The sequence below is a fragment of the Peromyscus californicus genome, unplaced genomic scaffold (genome assembly GCF_007827085.1).
Source record: "Peromyscus californicus insignis strain IS unplaced genomic scaffold, ASM782708v3 Scaffold_12__1_contigs__length_115047231, whole genome shotgun sequence".
Lineage (NCBI taxonomy): Eukaryota > Metazoa > Chordata > Mammalia > Rodentia > Cricetidae > Peromyscus > Peromyscus californicus.
In genome coordinates, this window is record NW_026294413.1 from 20,281,774 (window position 1) to 20,305,778 (window position 24,005).

The 24,005-nt window shown below is 37.8% G+C and overlaps 1 long non-coding RNA gene across 1 annotated transcript; it reads right to left on the reverse strand.

Annotated features, from left to right (window-relative positions):
• Positions 1-3,030: 3,030 nt before the first annotated feature.
• LOC128107841 (uncharacterized) lies at positions 3,031-7,382 on the reverse strand. The gene is made up of 2 exons (XR_008217223.1): positions 6,547-7,382; positions 3,031-5,357 (listed from the first exon to the last, which is right to left on the reverse strand). It is a non-coding gene; the product is annotated as an uncharacterized LOC128107841 (long non-coding RNA).
• Between the last annotated feature and the right edge of the window lie 16,623 nt (positions 7,383-24,005).

Consider the following 24,005-nt stretch of genomic DNA (forward strand, 5'->3'; position numbering starts at 1 on the left):
ACATGTCAAAGCAGAAAGCAGTGAGACTTGGAGGGTCTAACTATTACCTTCAAAAGGTGTCCTTTGTGGTTTACCCTTGCCAGCTTAGTCATTCCTCCTAAAGGTTCCACAGCCTCTCATCATAGCACCACCAGCTGGGAGTGAACATTTTAAAACATGACCTTGTCATGGACATTTCAAATTCAAACCAAACAAAGGTTTTATTACAAATAATGCTGATGTGAACATTTATATTCAAGTCTTTGCACGGCATCGTTTTCTTAGATGAATATATAGAAGGTGAATACCTAGATCATATGAAAAGTATATATGTTTTTAGAAACTGCCAATATAACCATTTTATATTCTAAACAGCAATGTACAACTTTCTATTCTACATCCTCACTGCACTTGGTGTGGTTTCTTCAAATTTTGTCATTCTAAGAGGTGGCTATGGCTAACTCATGCTTTTAGTTTACTTTTCCCTAGGGGGAAAAAAAAGATGTCAGTTCAGTCTCTCTCAGGTTTACTTGCTTTCCATATATCTTATTTTGTGAAGGGTCTGTGGGTGCTTTACCCAAGTTTTAATGAACCAAATACTTTCTTCATAGTTTTGAATATCATTACCTACTTCAGATATAAAAGATTTTAGGAAATTCAAGCTTTGGAAATATGTCCCAATTTGTGCTTGTCTTTTCATTTTCTTAATGTTTGAAGAGCTAAAGTTTTAAGTTCAATGAGTGTTACTGCTTTGTCTTTTTATGGATCATACTTTTGGAGTCATGTCTAAGAAACCTTTTCCTAACTCAAAATAATATTTTTTTCTTGACTATTCTGCAAGAAGTTGTAGAGATTTAGATTTCATATTTTGATTCATGACTTCTTGCTGTAGAATAATACTCTTGTACACTGTAAAGATTTGTCACTTGAATTAATAATAAAACATTGACTGACCAGTAGCCAGGCAGGAAGTATAGGTGGGACAGCCAAACTAAAGATGATGGGAAGGAGAAGGGCAGAGTCAGGAGTTACCAGCCAGAAGCAGAGAAAACAGGAGATGAACATGCCAAGCTAATAAAGGTACTGACACATGGCAAAACATAAATAGAAATATAGGTTAATTTAAATGTATGAGTTAGCTAATAACAAGCCTGAGCTATGAACCAAGAATTTGTAATTCATGTTCAGCCTATGAGTCAGTTATTTGGGACCTGGTAGTCAGGACAGGAAACATCCATTTACAACCTCTCGAGTTAACGTTTGTGTATGGGGCAATGAACTTTTTGTTTTCATTTTGTTTACTGGTTTGTATTGGATACTGATAGGCAATTGTTCCAGCACCATTTGTTGACTGTCCTACCTTTGTGAAAAATTAATGTGTATCTATTTATTGACTCTCTTTCATTGATATGTTTAATTGTCTTGGTATGGATAATAAACATATGTGCTCATTACTGTAAATTTATATTATGTCTTGAAATCAGAAAGTGTTAGCACTTCAAATCTGAAAATTTGTTTCTTTTCTATTAATCCTATTCTGGATGTTAGTCCTTTGCATGTCTATAGAGACTTTAGAAATGAGTTTGTAGATTTCTGTAAAAAAAAAAAAAATGTTAGGATCGTGTTTACAATATTAAGTTGATAGAACACTTTGGAGCGACTTGACAGTCTAGCAAAATTAAGCAGGAACCAGCTGAATTTCAGTAAAGGTGAAAACTGAAAACATTTGATGTTTTCCAAGCTACTGGATCCTATGTCAGTCATCATCATAAACAAAAAGTGATCATAGTTGGTATCTAAATATACACACACATACTCATACTTTTCTAAAACTTTATAAAATTAGGCCTGGTCAGATTTAATTTATGAAGTATAGTTGGCTAATCAAGAGTTTTACACTTCAGCTTGAACTCCTAGAGAGTCTTACTGTCTTAGTTAGGGTTTCTATTGCTGTGAATAGATGCCATGACTATGGTAACTCTTATATGGAAATATTAGGGTCATAGTTCAGAAGTTTAGTCCACTATCATCATGGTGGGAAGCATGGCAACATGCAGGTAGACATGGTGGTGAAGAGGTAGATGAGAGCTCTATATCCAGATTTGAAGACAGCAGGAAAAAAGAGTCACACTGGGCCTGACTTGAGCATCTAAAATCTCAAAACACACCCCTAGTGACACACTTCCTCCAAGAAGGCAATATCTACTCCAACAAGGCCACACCTCCTAATGGTGCCACTCCCTATGAGCTTGTGGGAACCATTTATATTTAAACCATCATATTTATCATTCCTGAAAGGCTTACCTTGTCTCTGCATTTATTTCGATTTTCAACTGGTCTCAGCAATGGTTTATGGTTTTTATTATACAAGTTTTAAATATTTTGTAACATTTATCTTTACATATTTCATATTTTTGATAGACCATTGTGGTAGTTTGAAAGAAAATGGCCCCCAAAGGGAGTGGCACTATTAGGAGGTGTGGCCTTGTTGGAGGAAGTGTGTCACAGTGGAGACAAGCTTTGAGGTCTCTTAACTCAAGCTTCACCCAGTGTGACAGTCGGTCAACTTCTTGTTGTCTCTGAGTCAACATGTAGCACTTTCAGCTCCAGCACCACATCTGCCTGCATGCTGCCATGCTCCCCATCCTGATGATAATGGACTGAACCTCTGAAACTGTAAGCGAGCCATCTCAATTAATTGGTTTTTTTTATATGAGTTGCCATGGACATGGTGTCTCTTCATAGCAAGAAAAAAAACCCTAAGGCAGGTATTATTGTCTATTCCAGAGTCAGGAAGTCAAGAAACATGAAATAATGAGTGTTTGTGCTAAATTCACTTTCTCCTTTCTCTATAGTTCAGGATCCTTTCTATACAGACCAAAGAGTAGGGCCACCCAAAATGGGTAAGTTTTCCCACTCCAATTAGCAAAATCAAGGCAATCAATCCTCCATAGGCAAGCCTAAAGGTCTGTCTCTCAGGTGACTAGATCTTATGAAGTTGAAAATTGAGATTAAACACATACCCTTTTCAATGTAACACTCAAGCCATAATCATTGTTAAGCCATAATCTTTTACTTTTTGTTCCCATAACCCAATGACCATCTTATAATGCAAAACAACAAAACAAACAAACAAAAATAAACATTGAGCTGAACTTCAGAAGTCTTCATGTGCTTTAACAATTCCAACATCTTTTAAAACCCAATTTCGGGGTGGGGGGGTTAGGGGATAGGGGAAAGATTGGTCCTTTCTCAACTTGATATGCCATGTTTTGTTGACTCCCATGGGAGGCCTTACCCTTTCTGAGGAGTGGATGGGAGGGGTAGGAAGGAGGTGGACAGAAGGAATGGGAGGAGAGGAGGGAGGGGAAACTGTGGTTGGTATGTAAAATAAATTTTAAAAATTTAATAATTAAAAAAAATTACAGGAGGAAAAAAAAACAAGTTCAAAACTCATCTAAGACCCAAGGCAATCTCTGCTGTGAGCACCCACAAAATAACAACAAAAATTAGTTACATCACATATTTCCAACATGGAATAGCACAGAATAAGGCATTTTATTCCATAAGAAAAAAAATGGCACGGCAATATGATGGTTTGAAAGAAAATGACCCCCAAAGGGAGTAGCACTATTAGGAGGTGTGGCCTTGTTAGAGGAAGTGTATCTTTCTGGAGGTGGGCTTTCAGGTCTCATATATGCTTAAGATACTGTCCAGTGCCTCAGACCACTTCCTGTTGCATGCCTATCAAGATGTAGGACTCTCAGCTACAGCACCATGTCTGCCTGCATGCTGCCATATTCTGCCATGGCAATAATGGACTCAAGTTCTGAACTGTAAGTGAGCAGCCCCAATTAAATGTTTTTTATTTGTAAGAGTTGCTGTAGTCATGGTTTCTCTTTACAGCAATAGAAACCCTAACTAAGACACCAAACAAGGTTTTGTTTGCTTTTCACAATTAAAAAATAAATAATTTATGTAGAAAGAAGTTTCTGTCTCACCTGGTCCCATAGCTGTTCAGTCCCAAATAAACACAGAGAGGCTTATATTAATTATAAACTGTTTGGTCTATTTCTTAGGCTTATAACTAACTAGCTCTTACACTTAAATTAACCCATAATTCTTATCAATGTTTAGCCATGTGGCTTGGTACCTTTCCTCAGTTCAACATTCTTATCTTACTTCCTCTGCATCTGGCTGGTGATTCCATCTCTGCCTTTCCTCTTCCCAGCCTTCTCTTAGTCTGGTCACCCTGCCTACAGTTGCTGCCTGGCTACTGGCCAATCAGTGTTTTATTAAACCAATAAGAGTGACAAATCTTTATAGTGTATAAGATGGCCTGCGGCTAGTCCACCTGGCCTGCCTGAGACCCCCTCCTCCTCTCTGTCTCTATAGCTGCCTGCCATGTACCCCTGAGCTCTCTGGGTATGCACACAATTGTGAGGAGGGGAGGTAGTGACACACAAATTTATTTTTAGAGGTATAGGGGCACATGGGCAACCGCATGCATGTGGAGGTCAGAGGATAACTTGAAGGAGTCAGGTCTCTCCTTTTGCCATGTGGATCTCAGGGATTGAACTTAGGTCCTCAGGCTTGGTGGTGAGCAACTTTACCCACTCAGTCCTGGACAAGGCTCTGGACCTCCATACACTTTGATTGATCATCTCTAAACAAGCAGTACTATTTAAAGGAATTAGTGTGGGAAGCATAAGGAACATTCATAAAACACTTAGCATAGGCCCTGCTGCCCAGTAGGACACATGTCAGAATCATAATTGGGCTAGGCTCTGTTCTTAAATGGAGGGAGTCAACTTGTCACTTCAAGGCGAGGTGAGGTTCCAACTGCAGAGCTAGGTGGGAGGTTGGATTGGATACACAGGTAAAGAGCACTTGGTCAATTGCCTGCAGGAAATGTTTGTAGTGGGTAGCTGTTCCAGCTTTGACCTGGAAGTACTACCCACATTGAGGCTCCCGGTAACTGTCACGCCTAGGAGGTGGGGCCGAGAGAGGAGCCCTTAAGACCCGAGATCCTGATGTGCCGGTGCTCTTGGTTCCTGGATCCTGGATGCTGGAGGTAGACCTAGCAGAGTTCTCCAGAGAACACCACTGGACAGCACTTCACCTCTCCTGGACCCTGTAACCTATCCCTTTACTTGTAAGTTACCCCACAAAATAAACCTCCCTTTTAACTACGTGGAGTTGCCTTAATACTTCCACCAATAAATGTTAGTTGATTAATCTGTGCCTTTTGACAACCCATAAAGCCTCTGTGGGGCTCTTGGAGAAAATTAAAGCACTTGGGGGCCAGTGGCAACAGATGATATTTTAGTCTTCCTCCAGCCATGTCTCCATTTCTTCTAAATCAATGTTATGCACTCCTGAGAACAAAAACACAGTTATTCAAAGCCTGTCAAGACAAACACCCCAGTGTTCATCAGACCTAATTAATTTTTGCATTATTATTTTTTAAATATTTTATGTATTTTCAATACAAATTGACACAATAAAAACCAAGCAAGCATACAGCATTTTGCATTATTATTTTATCAGGTCTCACATTTTGGCATTAAATAATGAGATAAATCAACTAGAAAACAGCATGAAAACACCAAAAAAGACAAACATTCTCTGAACTTCCTCCTAGTGTTCTGTTATAATACCTTCTGTTAGAAGTGGTTAGGAAGAGCAGGAGAGTACCTCTTAAAATGATCTCTACCACAAATATTTAAACTTTGATGCTCCTCGTATTAGATTTAAAAGGGGAACAAGAAAACCTAGCCAAGGAAAATACAATGCTGCCTTCAGTAGTGATGTGGAGATAAACAATAATAACAGCAACAATGTACCACATTACACAGAGAGAAATAAAATTGATAAAGAATCAGCAAATAAAAGTCTCTCAAGAAACCTTTTCATAGAGCACATATAACAGGAATTCAGGAGCCGTTAGAGAGCTTCTTTTATTTAATCCCATGCTGATTCTTCTCAAAAATTTCCACGAATGTGAAAGAACAAAGTGCATTTTTTTCTTTCACTACCACAGAAAAAAATCCAAATATATTAATTGTCAATTTTAAGATATAATTCTAAACTTTAAGTTAGTCTACTATTATTATTTTTTTTGCAAAATACCCTCTGATATAAGCAAAACCCCAAAGCACAAAGCTAAATATTTTCAAAGAGTTAAAAACACCTCATCTTTAACAATTCATGACAACTGAAAATATTTGTTTTTAAAATGCATGAGCACATGTGCCATCATTTCTCTGTACTAATCCTTCAGTGTTTGTTTTCTGCAGTGGGAGAGAGGGAAAGCTTTGTTGGGGTTCCAGTGGCCAAAAGCTACATGGTTTGAGAGGCTCTGTGTGTGGGTTCTGATGTGCAACCAAACATCAAGCAGTTCTCCTCAAGTTTGTGATTTCAGCTCCTTATATACAAATTGTCGTCCCAAGTAACTGCCAACTTTGTAACTTCAGTTCAATTAGTTTATTTACACTTTGGTTTTGAAAAGTTGAAGGATTCTCCTCCCTGCCCAGGGCCCTTTCAAGGGAAAAGCAGCACACATACCCTGGAGGAGGTGGCTAAGGCAGGACTGAGACCACAGTGAGCTGAAATCTTAGGCAGGCAGAATTAGAAGGCAGAAGATAATGCAATGTCCTCAGCATCTGGGTGTCCTGAAACAAAAGGAACACACAGAAGGGAGAGCAATGGTGATGTGGGGGTTGAGGAGGGTGAGTAGGATGGGCCTGTCCATGCCCAGGCATTAAAACTATGACTGAAGGGGACCTTGAACTCCTCCCTTTTCTTCCTGTAACTTAACCTCTCATTTCCAAATACCAAAGTCCTTAAGTACAGTACAGGCTCTTCAAACTTCTACCTATGGAAATGACTGAAACTGGGACGGTCTTTCAACAGGTGGAGAATAAAAATGAGGTAGAATATCAAGACAAAGGACCTTGAAGGCAGAGAAATGAGGAGCTCCCTTATATTCAACATCTTTAAGAACTAGAATGTCCATCACTAAACAGGATTTTCACTTAACAAACTGACATATTTGAAGCACACTAATGAGTACCAAGTGTTGTTCCAGAAGCTCTCCATGAACCATCCTGCTTAACAGTTACAACAATCCAACAAGGATGAGCCTGCTCTTATTCCACTTTACAGATGGGGAAAAAATAAGACCCAGGAAATATAAGAAGCTCGTTGAATGTCACACATCTCTTGGTCACAAAAGTCAGATTTGGAGCTGGGAATATTGCTCCTATAGCTCAATAGCAGAGTGTTTGCCTGGCATATCTAAGGCCCTGAGTTCAATTACCAGCACAGAAGAAGAGGAAGAAGAAAGGAAGAGGAAGAGGAAGAGGAAGAAGAAGAAGAAGAAGAAGAAGAAGAAGAAGAAGAAGAAGAAGAAGAAGAAGAAGAAGAAGAAGAAGATGACTTTGGATTTATACCTAAGTAACTCGACTCCAGAGTTACTGTTCCTATCCATGATGACTATTGTAAGTTAATGTTTCATTGAAAAGCCTGAATGGATAAAATGTTGATATCACTGATCACTACATACTTCACCGTGACCTTTATACTGTAATTTCAGTTTCAGATCTTTAACATGGTATTAACTTCTTCTAAATGGATTTTTTAGCACACACTCACTAAACCTTACTTAAGCAGAAACAATTCCAAAGATGGGATTTGAGTGAATTCCTCAGTGTTAGCAGTAGTGGACTTTTCCTGCCTTATGTTATTGGAAAATGAATTTTATTCCTTTCAGCCACACAGCTGTTCAATAAGGAAACTGTACAAAGATCTCCCTGGGCAGTAGAGAAAAACAACTATGGAGTATACAAGAGGTAGCTAGAATAAAATAGTTAAACCTCAAATATGTCATTTAATTCCCTAGAAATTGCATAGTCATAAACCTCTTTGTGTTGACTTACCCACCACCTACATAATAAAAAAACAGACATCTATTTCTATAACAGTATTATGGGAACTCAAAGGATAACAAATTTGAAATAACACAGTACTATACCTGGTTTCTAATAAGACTGTGTATGTTAGCTGGAATTTCATGGATTCTAATCTGATACTGTGCAATATTTGGTTACCTGTTAGCTGACTAATCTCAGCTTGTAACTGTGAAAACTTTTACAGTGGAACTAAAATTTAACTGTATATTAACACGACTGAGGAAATTAAACAGGCAGGTTCTCTAAGATATATTCATAGAAACTCAGATTCAGAAAGCCTGTAAGACAAAAGACTTGTCCTTTCATTCAGCCTGGCTCAGAAAAGCACTGTGAACACTGTATGCTCTCTGTCTCTGTCTTTCTCACTAGTTGTCAATCACTAAAAGAGTCAAAACAATTTAGATTTTAATTGCATGAAACTAGGATATTAGCTTCAGGCCCACTTGCAGCTATTCAATACGATTACAGAAACAGTATTCTGAGAGAATGTGCCCAGTAAAACATATAATTATGTTATCATTTAAGTGACTGAAGTATTTTCATTTAACACTAAGAAATTCCACAAAATATTTCTATCGTATCCCCACATTCATTTCACTGTCTTCATTCAGTCCTGCTGCATGGTCATTTTCATCATTTTCTCCAAGACGAAACATTACTTCTCGGAGAGAAGCTTCTCAAAACACAGGATGTTCTAAAAGGACATGTTCTATCCTGCAGGGAAGCCTCTCAAAACTTTGTAAATAACCAAGCCATTAGCTTCAGGAAGTGTCTGAAACTGACCAGATTCATTAGACACTCTCCCTCTCCAAAATATATATAAGCTGTAATGACAAAGACTGCTGAAAGAGACTCTCAGACAAATAGAGCCACCTAGGAGAGTCCTAAGCCAGCTGCCCAGAAAAAGCATCAGAGACCCACTAAGTGGCCTGAAGGAGACACTCTCCAAACTTCTGAGTTGGCTGCAAGTTCCAGGTTCTCAGCTTCCATTAGCTGTTACCCCTAACGGAGTGAGCTTTGGTGATGCAGCTGTCTTTGAGTCATTTCTGGTCCTATAAGTAACACCAATAAAGCCCATTCGATGTTGGTGGCTGGTGGTATCCATGCTTGGGTCTGTGGCTGATTCTTCCTCTTGGGTGAGTAGACATTTGTTCTTGTTTCCCCAAAACAGGGTCATATAACAATTTCATCCCAGAAGTCAACATTTCAATCCAGCTCTCTCTTCTATCTGAAATCTGGTTAGATAGTTTTGCTCACAGTGAGCTCACAATGTTTGTGCTGCTCAGTCATTATATGGCACTTTTTTACCCTACACTTTATCCTTTAATGTATCCTTCTAATGAAATTGTATGCTCTTCTGAGGCAGAAACTCTATCTTCAATTTCACTGGAACCCTGATGATAGCTAGCCATGCACATAACAGACAATCAATAAAATAAAGCTGTACATTCCAAATTTTATGATTATCTTTCAACATGCCATGTTGTTCTTGAAAACTACCATGCACTAAGTGGTGGCCCACATAGCTGTCATCCATTTTACTGACACCTAGAGCCAGTTTGACTCTGTCCATTGTCATGTAGGTTCTGAATGTCATTTTAGCTTTATAGGACTTTCATCTTTTGTATGACAGTAACCCAGACTTGGGCCTGAACATATTTTAATCAACATCCCTCTAAGTGATGGAGAAAATAGAAAAAGAATCCCATAGCTAGTGTTGGTCTTTGATTCTGATGGATTTTCTCCTAGTAGGTACAGTATGGTAATACCAGTAAGCAGGCAGAAGATACATTTATTTTCAACAACGGAAACTAAACACCAAGAAAATGTTCAGTGTTACCAAAAACTCAAAGTAAAAATAAGAGTACACTAGCATTGATTATTTAACTCACTCATAATTAGTAAAATACATATTAGTTATACAATTTGAGAATAAGTATAGCCTAAGAACATGGGGGAACAAGGCCTAGTCATTCCATGACTTCACATACTTACATTCTCCATCTGCTAGGATTACTTACTATATTGTGACATTATGTGTAGATATTTTGAGCATTTGTTCACTTTTATTTTAAAATGATCATTTGGTTACCTACTAGCCTAACCAAGTTTACTATAAATTCTTTTTGTCAATGAAGTCTCTTATATGCCAAGAAAATAAAGGCAGAAATCTAAGAAAAGTCTACTTTATAAAATCCAAAGTTGTTTCTTGTTAGGTTTCTCAGCCTTTAAAAAGTGCATGTAGCATGAATCTTAAAAGTTCTTATTAATAAAATCAAACCCGAGGCCAGTTATTGGGGTGAACACTGGTAGATCAGAGAGACAGAACAAGCCACAGCCACCTCACCTCGCCGGATCCTCAGCTGGTCTTGTTTCCTAAGACTGGAGGCCTCTGAGTCCTCATCCAGAATGGCTCTCAGCTGAACTGCTGCTCCAAAGCCTGAAAGCTTAACCAGCCAAATGCTTAACCAGGCCAGATGCCGCTAGTTCCTGGTCTTCACGCCTTATATACCTTTCTGCTTTCTACCATCACTCCCTGGGATTAAAGGCTTGCTTTCTGGGATTAAAGGCATGAGTCACCATGCTTGGCTGTATCCTTGAACAGATGGATTTCTGCCTCTGGAATGCTAGGATTAAAGGCGTGTGCTACCACTGCCTATCCTCATGTTTAATATTGTGGCTGTTCTGTCTCTGACCCCAGATAAGTTTATTAGGGTGCACAATATTTTGGGGAACACATACCACCACAAGTGCAAACTTGGCCTACAGAGCGAGATCCAGGACATGCACCAAAACTACATGGAGAAACCCTGTCTCGAAAAAACCAAAAAAAAAAAAAAAAAAAAAAAGCAAACTTGGCAAGAAGAGTTCAAAATACAACAACATGGAGCTATTCTACATCACACAGTAAAGTCTCGAAACAGAAAAAAATAAGTATCCTGGAGACATCAAGCAAGTTGAGCTGGGTTTTTGTTGTTGCTGTTGTTGTTGTTGTTTGTTTGTTGACTACACACTGAGGCAACGATTGGAAAAATGAGAAACAGTGCTGGAAACAGACAATAGTGAATTTCTGTCTTTCTCTCATTATCATCACTTTCAAAAGATAGCTATAATTCAGTAAAAGATCATGGAGGGTGGCATTTATGTTGAACACAACTTCCTACCAGCCTTTTATTTGCTAAATTCCTCCTCAATGAATATCTAGCTGAGGGGAGTAAATTGTATGTGGATATTCCTATCAATAGCAAGCTAAAATATATTAGCATGATATCAAATAAATAGAGTGGATAAATATATTAGTTTGGCACAAGACTACTCATGGTGAGCTGTTTTATAGGTTTGTGGTAAAAGCGCAGAAGTGGTGTTACAAATAAATGTACTGTACTTAAGATTATTGTCCCATGTGAGAAAGCTCAATCTTGCTAAAAACAAGTAAGAATTTCAGGGAAGTATTTGAGCCATATTCCTAAGTTTTGGAATCAGAATGCAGTTCCCTTCTTGTGGGTGCAGGATTTCATATGTCAGTGAAGAGTTTAATGCTGGCTCAAATAATGAAAGCTGAATGCCAAAGAATGAGTTGTGGATTCTTGATTGAGAGAGACATGGAAGTGTTTGCTGATGAATAAATTTAAATTCATTATCACAAGCTGAAATAGCACAGCATTTGTTAAAAAAATCACCTAGAATTTTCAATTTGGGAGGAGTGGACTTTGAGTTCTATGAAGGAAAAAATATCAATTTGTGAATTATTGAGACATTAACTTCCTCTTATACCAAATGTCCTCCAAATTCTCAGTAGAAATCTAACTCTTGTTTTGTTATTAATGTTTCTAGAAAGGAAGACCAGACAGAGGGACAAAATTTCCTCCTCAATTAAGAAGGCTTTTAAGTCTTTTTTGCCTGGATTTCAGTGATGCCTCATTTGGCTAAATCAATCATGTTATTCTCCTATTGTATTAAAATGTATTTTAATGACAAATGTTTGAAATCAGAAGTGACATTTTTTTCTTAAGATGCATTACTAATAAAGTAACACGCATTTGCATCCTGTGTGAAACAGCTGGACCATGACGAGATCACATTAGCACTAATTAAAATGATATTTTTTGTGCAGTTTTTGCTAACCCAGCTTCATTGGACTCAAAAGGATTTTTGAAATCCATAATAAAGGCTATTATGTAATCTTACCATGATTCTCTTGAATCAGGCTACTGTCTAATTTCTCTGTAATGATATTTTCTTAAAATTCTCACTCAATAAAATCAATATTAAGTTTTTACTCTTATAGCTCTTTTTCAATATATGATCCTCATTTAATTTTTAAAAAATTAAAGCTTTAATTTATTTTGCTTGATGAACAAGAAAAATATAATATTAAAGGCAACATTTTGCAATGTTTCTCTTTTTCCTCACTTTACTGGGTCCCTGTTGTTCCCAACGTATAATTTGCAAAACATATTGCTTCAATACTTACACATGAGAGAGGCGGCCCAGCTGTGGGAGGGAGAGGACAACAGCCTCCAATATTACCATAATAATCTGCCTAGAGTCCCATGAGCCCCCTGGTATATACAATTCTCTGTACTGCAGGCCCCAGCTGGAGAACATTCTCTTGACATGTATGCCAACCTTTGCCTGCAGGCAAAAAAAAAAAAAAATAAGGCAGAGAAGTAATCATGAAAATAAAAAATCTTGTCAATGGCATTAGGATGCAGTTCCCATGTTTTTGCTCACGTAGGCAGGCATTGTGCTAACAAAATGATATGAGACTTTAAAGACTGCAGCTGGTATGTACTCAGAGCTTTAAAAAAATCTTATATGCAAATTACAAAATTTGGGGAAGGGAGGAGGGCCTGTGGGTAGTGGTAGTTCACTTATTACTGTCAGTATATATGACAACTTTATTTACCAACCGCCACTTGGAAGATTGCTTATTGTAGCGACTGAGCTAGGAGAAGTGGTGTCATAGCACTGAGTTTAACCAAGGATGAAACTTTCAGACAAATACTATTTGTATTCCTTTGCAGATGGACATAAGAGGAAAAAGAGCAATTGTTATCTGACATACTTTAAAAATAATTCCACACACATGAAAAATGCTTGCCCCTGTGAAAAATGCTTGCCCCGTCCCTGAAAATTGAATCTTAACATTGAAAATACTTTTTGAGTAAAATGTGTGTGCCCTGAAACTGTATGTTGTATTCAGGTTGTATTTTATTTCAAAAGACAATGAAAATCAATAGGCTTAGATAATTCACAACAATGCAGAGAAATCTGATCTATGTGTCACAGAATTAAGTTTCCAAACTTCATTTTTGTTGAAGTAAACACCACCACACTGAAAACAAATTAGTTGAGTGTATATCTGGAATTGCACACATTCTGACAGCTTTAATCTGAATAGTACTCCACTGGGTAAAAATTCTAAACAGCAAAGAAAATGGCATTATTAGCCTAGGCCATTAACTTTTTCCATTACATTTGTCAGATGTAGGGTGGAAGAGGGTGGTATAGTGTTTTTTATTCTTAAACATTAACAAGAAATGTTCATGTTTACTGAATCATAAATCTAGTGAGGAGAAATCTCCTCTGAAGTTCACAATATGATGAGTCATTGATAGTTATTGACTACTTATGGAGACAAAATGTACAAATATTATTTGAAGTCACATATTTATAAGGACTATTTTAACAATCAATATCTCCCACCAAATATAAAATACATGATGGCAGGATTGTTCAATTTTGTTTTGCTTATGAATTCAAGCAATTTTATTAAGTCTCTTATATTTAATGCATGCCATAGATTAAGCATTCATTTACAAGAATGAGTTTATTTGTATGCTCAATCATTCATTCATTCACTATATTTTACATTTACTAAGTTTCTGGGGAAAGAGCCATGACTAAAGCTTAGCCTCATGGCATAGAAGATAGATAATAGGTAAGAAAAATAAGTACAACATACACTGTACTGAAAATTAATTTAAGTTTGGTAGAGAAAAGGGACAAATAGTGTGTATGAAAAGGAGACTTCAATTCTGGAAAGAGTAGCCAGAAGAAACCTTAATGCAATGAAACTAGGAAATGAATTAGTCTTCCCTACTTAGTAAAACTGAACAGGATCCCAGAAACCATCCAATAATGAGTCAAAGATTCAAGATTCTTACCCTGTCCCCATTATGTAAATAATCATGCCACCATTTTCAGATATAATCTCTGACATTTAGCACAGTGCCTTTACACTATAAATGCTCCACCTATTTTGATGAATTGACTCAGATTCATATTAGAATAAAGGTACAAGGAGGCAACCTCTGCAACTAGTAGCTGAGATTGAAAAACATAACCTAACCTTTCCTGCCTGACCAAGGAGAAGTATGCTGATGTTCAGCACATGCCATCAGACAGTATTGGGCTTGATAATGCCAGGAGCTCTAATCCCAGATGCCTTTCTTAGAGACATCCAACTTGGATTCCAACAGAAAAACAAGCCTAGCTTATAGAAAGCAGTGTGTGTGTGTGTGTGTGTGTGTGTGTGTGTGTGTGTGTGTGTGTGTGTGTATCATGATAAGTAGGAAATTAGCCAAAGTCTTTCCCTTGCTTAATAAGGAAATTTACAAGGATCATTTTCAGCTAAGAAAGAAAGCACAAGAAGGTAAGTACATGTATAAAAATCTTAGAGAACAAATTTTATTGACAAAAGCATAGATATGATTCCCATGCAAAGGAACTTGAAGGAAATTTGTCCTCCTCTGTTTCAGTGTCTTACACCTTGTGGAGTTGAACATCTTAAGTATTGAATGACATGTGGAAGTTAGGTAAATGTTGACTGGAGAAGTTGTGTGCTTTGTGTTATGCCAAGTGAGCTAGAGTAACGTGGCCCTTTCTACATAACTAGGAAATAGGTCACTGGACATGGGAACAGAACTCTACAGAAAATAAATAGCACTATTAGTCAAAGGCAAGAGACACTGGCATAAAAATGAGGGCCACAAATATTGACCAAAGTAGTAGGAGAGCATACAGATAGAGACACAAAGGGGTAATGCAGAAAACAGTGTCTGAGTTCTAGATATGATAAGGCTTTGGCGATCAGGAAAAACACAGAGCTGTGACCACCTACATAGGACTTGTAGGATAAAAAAGGAGACATGAACGTAGAAGTGGAACGAGTTGAGAAGAAGGTATCAACAGTGTGGGAGGAGGACGAAGAGAAGGTAAGGGGGTGTGTGATCATGATATACCACATACAGATAAGAATCTGACAAAGGAAATGCAGCAAACACAACCCAACGGAGGAAAGTTACAATCTCAAAAGTCTCTCACTTCTAGCTGGATGTACACATTCTATATCCTCAGCTAACTGTATCTGTTCTCACGGCCTCCTGTTCTGCTGAAGGTCATGACATTTTTGTCACCAGCTCTGTGAAGCATGAAGGTCTCCACCACTGAATTCTTGGATCCTGGAAAACATCTGGCAAATATAAGCACTCAAGAAACATTTCTTCCTGGGGGCAAAGTCACCAGTCACATTGGGTGTTAACTTAGATCTTTATTCAATTACAATGTTCACATTTTAACAGCTTTATTAAATAGATTAATATATACACCAGGCATGGAGGTGCATGTCTTTAACCTCAGCACTCAGAAGACAGAGGTAGGCACATCTCTGTGAGTTAGGGGCCAATGTGGTCTACAAAGTGAGTTCCAGGCTAGCCAGAGATACCAGTGTGACACTGTCTCAAAAAACAAAGAAACAAACATTACATATTTTTATGACACACAACTTAATATTTTGAGATATACACTATGTATACTTATGAAATGATTACTATAATTATATTAGCTATATAGTTGTCATGTCACAGAGTTACCAATTCTCTCTCTCTCTCTCTCTCTCTCTCTCTCTCTCTCTCTCTCTCTCTCTCTCTCTCACACACACACACACACACACACACACACACACACACACACACACGTGTGTGTGTGTGTAGCCACAATCACAATGCTAGACATAGAATCCCTAGAATTGATGTATCCTATGTCACTTAACTTAGTATTCTTTAAAATATGATACCCATTTCCTCTCCCTTCAACCTTTGACAACCACCTTTCTACTTTCCACTTCTGCCAGTCTATTTTAGACTCTACATTAAGTGAGAACATGAAGTATTTTCCTTTCTGTGTCTAACTTTCTAAACTTAATGTAATGGTCTCCAGATTCATCCATATTCTCTTGTTTTAAAGTTGAATAATTTTCTATTCTGTGTGTGTTGCATGCATTTATATACATACCACATTTGTGTGTATATATATATCATATTTCTATGTATATATCACAATAAATATATATAATATATTTATATGTAATATATATAATTACATACTACATTTCTTATTTCAATTTATGAATTGATAGACAGGTTGTTTTAATTTAATGAATAATGGCACAATAAACAAGGGCAGAATGCTCACATTTTGTTTGTTTTGAGACAGGTTCTCTCTCTCCCTTACCCACCCTGGTACCTGTTGTGTAGTTCAGGTTAGCCTTGAACCCACAGTAATTCCTATGCCTTGGTGTTCTGAGTGCTGAGACTACAAGTATGAGCTACCATACCTTGAACAATGTTACTTCGTATGAGTATGCAATGTGTGTGTATACAGGTGTGCAACATATGTGTGCATATGTGGAACCAAGAAATCAATATCCAATGTCTTCAATGTCTTTATCATTTGCCACCTTCTCTTCTGTTTCTTCCTTGATTTATTTTTGTGTAGGGATATTTGAATATTTTGTCCTCATGTTTGCATGTGCGTCATGCTGGATCCCCTGGAACTAAGATTATGGATGAAACTGGAGTTATGGATAGAACTAAGGATGTGAGACACCATGTGGGTGCTGGGAATTGAATGTGGGTCTTCTGCAAAAGCAACACGTGTTACTGCTGACCCCTGTCATATATAAGTGCTCCACCTTATTTTCTGAAATAGTCTCTTGCTGAACCTAGAGCTCACCAATTTGGCTAAGCTAGCAGACCATCAATCCACAGGTTATCTCTTGTTTCTGCCTTCTTAGAGATCTGGTTATAGTCGTGTGCCACCATATCCAGCTTTGTACACGGGCATGGGAATCTAAATTCAGATCCATACGTTTGCTCGGTATGCAGTTCACCCACTGAGCCATCTCCCTGCCCTAATATGTCAAATATGGACATGGTAAACTATATGATACTCGGGAGCTGAAATTTTCCTCTGTGTAGCTTCCTTTCATTTTCTCTGAACAATGAACATTTGAGTTATTTTTGTTTTGTTTTGTTTTGCCTTTTAAGTAGGAAACAAAGCTAGCATTTATTATCACTTTTCTTCTGACTACCTTCCTAAGAAATCTTCAGAAAATTACTGCCTTAATTCTCTAGGAAATTTTACGTTTATTTTCATTTGTTTAAAAAAATCTGAACCCCTTCCTCCAATATTTCTAGAAAGAAAAGATTACCAGTGGAGTTGGCAACAAAAGAATAATCACTTACCCAAAGACATCGATGGAGTGGCCTCTTATTTGCAAGTTTAATATTTGAGTTACTTTTTGTGTATTTCATGGTTATCATCTTATGACTTCAGCCCAGCAACTCAGAAAGACAGATACAAGCCCCAAAAAGAGGGATAATGAGGAAGAGGAGGAGAAGAGATGATTATTCCCATAAAAACAGTCTCAGTTTTCTACCTACATATTTTTAAAGATTTGTTACCTGCAATTTTGATGTGTTCTTTGGTGTGTATGTGGCTGGCGAAAAGGCTCATATTTAGTTACATTTCAATGTTTATTTTATTTAAATGAGTCACATACATTTTATTACCCATAAAAAACAGTCGATAAATTTGTGTTGGATTGATTTAAATGGACCCATATCATAATGCTGGGCCCATACTTTAATGGTTTGAAGAATGAACTTGACCTGAAATAGGCTAATGCATCCATATTAGTCTTTTACTGTAAGTGGACAGTTTATATTACTTCTGAGCAAGAATAAAATACTATATCAATGTTTCTATGTTTTCAGCATTCTTTCATTTTCTACAAAACAAAAGATTTGAAGTGAAGGCAAGAAAAAGATACAAGCAGGAGAAGCCTAATGGGGAAGTTCTCGGCTCCTTCATTTCCCCAACTTCTCATAAATTCTTCACAAAACATTTTGAAGTATTTATCTTTATATTGCAATAATATCATCATGCTTTTATAACATAATGATCTGGTTGAATATTAAGTAAAAAGTATCTGTAAACTACTGAAGCCAACCACATATTTAACATTGATTAATCCACTCTACAAACAGATCATGAGTGTCAAGAGTATGGCTATATGCTGAGTGTACAATTTTGAACATGACGGAGAAGGCTTGCAGTCTGATTGAGAAGATCAATACTAAAACAAGAAACTTAAAAAACAAACTACCATGAGCACAAACTAAGCCATCCCTAAAAGAATAGGAAAGAAAATAAACAAAATTATCATGGGAGATCATACAAAACAAAGACTCCTTCTTGATGGTTCCAAAATCTGTGTCAAAAAGAAAGAGGGGATAAGAGCCTTGTAAGAAACGCTTCGTTCAAGCCTGCATCTACTGTCAATATCTCAGCTATTGCCATTGGGCAAAAGCAAACTTCCTGCTCTAGTCAGAGGTTTGCATGCTCTTTCACAGGAAACCAGTGATACAGCAAGAACACGTAAATTAGCTGAGAAAAACAGAGTACAAAGGCTGTATTTGAAATTCTATGCATAGAGCTGGTCTCATAGTGACCTCGCCACAAAAAGCAAACATTTCTGTCTCCGAGAGAAGTAGCAGCACATAGACCAAAAGTAAGGCATGCTACTCCAGCATTTTTGATCTGGAAAAAAACCCACAGAGTGAGATAGATTATACAGTAAATGTTGATATCTGAAAGTCAAAATGGCAGTGTGAATAGAGACAGCAAAGTGTTATAGTCTGTGCAAGGTTAATTCCCCTTGTGCCTTCTAGGTTACACAAAATGCTTTCATTCTGTAATGAGGAAACTCTCTCCTTGAAAGTAGGTAGGTGACTAGCCAATTTTGTCTTTCTTTAAAGACTGACTTTTCCAGGGACCCAAGGCTAGTTTTTGATTACAATATTATGTCTCATATCACTTTTACATCTTTAAATTCCGACGAAGCTCTAAGAGTTAAAGAAAACAAAGCCCCTTTTTCATTCCTCTGATAAAACAGCCAACACATCCTACAAAGTCCTAACCAATGTATAGATCGAGAAGAGCATTAAAAGAAAGGGATTTTCACTTAGATGTGGTTGGAAGCCAAGTTATACTACTTACTGCTGTGTAGACTCTCATGTAATGTCCACACAGTAGAAAACAGCTACCAATACACTAACGGCCAGAACTGAATGAGGTAATACAGCATATGTACCAAGCACAGTACACGGTGCACTCAGTGTGCACTGGCAGCCATGTTCCTGCTGGTCCTCCCAGAACTCATTCTTTAGTCATTTTGATTCATTCCATCCTCCTCCTTTTATGGACCTCTTACTCGCCCTGCTAGTAACTGGATCACTGAATTGTGTAATGTGAGAACAGCGACTGCCTTTTCTCTTAAAGAGGAGCTGAGAACTCTTTAACATAAGACCAAATTTACTTCTTAAAGTTCCAGGTTTGTTATAAATAAGAATAAGACAGTATCAGCTGAAAGACTACATTTAAATCTGGATTTCATCAAACTATAACAAAGTGAGAAAAATAGCAGAGATTTTCTGGAAAACACACGCGCGCGCACACACACACACACACACACACACACACACACACACACACACACACTCGTGGCCAGCTGGTCCAGGAATTAATCACTTATTCTCAGCTCAGAGCTTGTCTTTTCCATCAGTAACTGGGTGAGCCCATGTTATAAATAGGTTCTATCAGCCCCTTGGCTAAAGAACAAACTAAACGAGAGATGATCTGAATTTGGCAGCAAAGGGATATTGTGGGGCTCTGGTTAATCCCACAATTTCCTGACAAGACATGAAAAAGGAATTCAGATAATATGATTGACATTTAACTAGGCAACCTAGAATATATTCCTACAAATGAGTTTTGACCTTATAAAAAGCAAGGTCAGGAATTATAAGCCAATGAGGCTCCCCTTATGTTTAACTCCTCAGTCATGAAAGCCATTTCAAAATCCAAATAAAAATCAATTTTAAGCTGGGCATGGTGCACATGCCCATAACTGCAGCATGAGCACAGTGTGCGCTGAGGTATGAGGAGCATCATTTGGAAGCAATCCTGTTACCCGACAAGACCACATCTCACAAAACCAATGAGGAGTACAAAAAGAAGAAAAGTAAGAAGGAGGAGGAGGAGGCAGGGAGAGAAAGACGAAGAGCAGAAAGAGGGAAGGGAGGAGTGAGAACTGGGGCAGTTTGATTTTATCACTTTATAATCACATTATCAGATATCTTTTTTTTCAGGGTAGGGTTTGAGAAAAGGTTTCTCTGTGTAGCCCTATCTGTCCTAGAACTCACTCTGTAGACCAGGCCTGGCTTCGAACTCAGAGATCTGCCTGGCTCTGCCTTCCCAGAGTTGGGATTAAAGGTGAGCACCACCACACCAGAGCACTGGGATTAAGGGTGTGGTGTGCTCCACCACACCCAGCTTCCATTTCTTTTGAAGAAATTTAGTTTTATCCAGTGGATTTTGTTTCAAACTTAGAAGTAAAGGTTGTCTTAAAAGGAGCAAGAGTAGGCTCCACTGAAAATGTGTAAAGTCATCTAATGGAGGCAGGTCCTGAAAAACACAGTGCTGGAGAGGTCATAGGGCCTAAGAGAAGATTCCCTACAGTTGTTTAGCAAAACTGACAGTGTCAAACGGCCTTGTAAATGCTATGTTTAAAGCCATAAACAAATGCTATTCTCATCCTTACTTACAGATGGGTCTCTTTGCTGTGTGCTGCAGTGAATGCAGAGACCCATGGTTGTTCAAGGGAATAAGTTGAGTCCTCTGCCTAAATAGGAGACTTAGACTATTCCTCTGAAAGGGAGTGGAAACAATGTAGGAGCCATGGGGCTGGAAAGATGGTTCACAATGGTTAAGGGTGCCTATAGACCAGACCCCAATACCCACATTGGGCAGCTCACAAAGACTGAACCTCCAGAGAGATACAATGCCAATGGCCTCCAGGGGCACATCTACTCCTGTGCATATACGTCTGTCTGTCTGTCTGTCTGTCTCTCTCACATGAGAGAGAGAGAGAGAGAGAGAGAGAGAGAGAGAGAGAGAGAGAGAGAGAGAGAGAGAGAGAGAGAATTTGGGATACAGGCTGGGAAATGCTGTCTTCAGGGCGCTGAGCAGCTGCAGTTACCTGTACAGAGTTCTGCACAACACTGAGCCTGTCAGCAGCCAATCACGGATCAAGAAAGGCTCATGGGGCCCTACCTCTCCCTGAATTATCAGTGACTGTTGGATTCTGGGGGAAGGTCAGACATTTTCTTCAGTTGTGTAACCACCGAGGAGCCTGCCAAGCTCCAGCCATTAGTTTCTAAACTGCAGTTACGCAGACAGCTCCCTGCATCACCAAACAAAAAGACACGATGTGGGAAGGGGACCAGTAGGGAGGAGAAGGAGCAGGAAGTCAATGGTGGAGGAAGACAGGAGAGGTTGGGATGAAAATAAACAGAATTATGTGTGTGTGTGTGTGTAATATATATATATTATATATATATATATAAATATATATATAATAAATATATATATAGAGAGAATTATATATGACATTTTCAAAGGATGAATTTAATCAATAAAAATATCTAAAAAAAGAAAACAGAAAATCATGTAAATTCTAGGCACGGCTGTTGATGTTCAAGGATGGACTCTTGGTGGCATAAGTTGTTGTACATGTACTTTTAAAGGAAATAAAGCTGCCATCTGAACTTTGCTCGTGACATTATCCTGCATTTCCTGCCTACACCTACACCTACAGATGGGAAGAAATTCTGTCCTGTGATAAATGACTCCCTTTCTGCGCTGCTTCAGGCTTGCTCTTCATCAGCATCCTGGTTAGACTGTAGTTTCCACGGCTGTGGAGCCAAGTCAGCTTTTTGAGGGAACAGCAGCCAGCCAGCTGAGGAGCAGAGGTAGCCATCTGCAAAAGCTTCCCTGTCTAGGGGAATGACTATTTATTGTCATTAAATTGGGAATGAATCACAACATACATCAGTGGTGGTAGCAACGTGATTCATATAATATTTAATAAGTTTATGTAATTGGACCAACTTTCATTAGTACTTGTTGCAATAAAACCACAGACATTTCTCAAAAAGCAGGGCATCCAGCTGGAGGATGTAGACTGTTTATTTAACATTGGTGAATACACAGCCACAGGCATCTAGAAGCCAGAATAAAAATAAGCAGGAGTGATAAAAAGCTCAGCAGCCAAAAAAGGGGCTGAGTGGGCAACATCAAATGGGAAATCTAGAATAGCTCATCTAGAATTCAGTTATTCACTCCACAGAGGTCTGTGAGGAGCCACTATTGCAAAATAATTGAGCTGATCTTTTATTGTTTTTTAATTAATAGCATGTGTCTTAGAGTTGATTTTTTATTGGTTTTAAATGTGCCTTGAATACAAAAATAATATTTTTGCAGCATCTGATTTTGTATTCTAGATTCTATCAGTACATTTTCGACTCATTGGTGAGCTACAGAATGAAAGATAACTATATATTTTTAATATAAGGCGTTTTTTTTCAGTAAAAATATACAGCTGTGGACTGGGAGATGGCTCAGTCTATAATCAATACCTTCACCCAGGCATGAGGACCTGAGTTAGGATCACCAGCATCCAGGTAAAGATCCTGTGATGGTGAGGCATATCTGTAACCTTACCACTGGGAGCAGGATGCAGGGAAGAGAAAGGTGGGTACCTAAAGCTTGCTGGTCAGCCCCTCTAGCTAATCAATGAGTTCTGGGCTCAGTGAGAGATCTTGTCTGAAGAGTTAAGACAGATTATATTTTAATCTCAAAAGAAAGACTGTTTTTAATTATGGTTGATACCAATGGAAGAAGATACCTGACATTGAGCCCTGGCCTCCACACCCATACGTAGACATGTGCATACATACTTACATGCACGTGTATAAACACAAACATGTATCTACACATTCGTTGTATGCATAATAAATAAAGGAAAGATTGGGTGAGAATCTATTTCCATTTCATCATTTGATTTAGATAAAGTATCTAAATGCTCCAGCCCAAATCCAATGTAAAAAGAACAAACTGCATCAGCAACAATCACTTTGATGAAATCAGAAAAAAAAATTAAGAGTCATAGGACAATATCAGCTCACCATCACTAGACACTGCTCCAAGGACAGCTCTCATGGCTCTAGGCACAAGCCTGCACTGTCCTCACAGTGTTTACATGTAGAGAGCATTGCTAGCATCTCCACTCCACAGAAGAGCAAATGAAAGTGGAAATTTTAAATCCTCATTAAGTACCATGATACAATTCAACTCAAATTGTTCGCTATGTATATGGATAAAAAAACAGAAAGCCTGTTGAGAGATATAAGGAGGAGCTAAGAAAATATGTTTTCTAGTTGAAAACATCAATTATGATCCAATGCAATTCAAAGAGCTTCTCCATGAATTTTTGTAGAAACTTAATAAAATGATTTTAAAGTTCATTTAAAAAACATAAATTAATGGATCTTTCAGAAAATGTTGTGACAACTGTCCTATCAATAACACAGTAGTATAGAAAAAAATCACTAAAACTACTTTGTCCAAATACACATATTTAAAAGTTATTCATTATTAATTTCTACATAGTAGAAGACGACAATTATATTATATTTGTCTTCTTTATATTTATATTTCTTTAGATATAAGTTAAAAGCACTAATAAAATTGAGTAGCCACTTCTTAAAGAATTATATATATGTATATATATATATATATATATATATACATATATATATCCTATAAAAGTTATCCTGTAATGTTATAAACTGCATATTTGTGTCC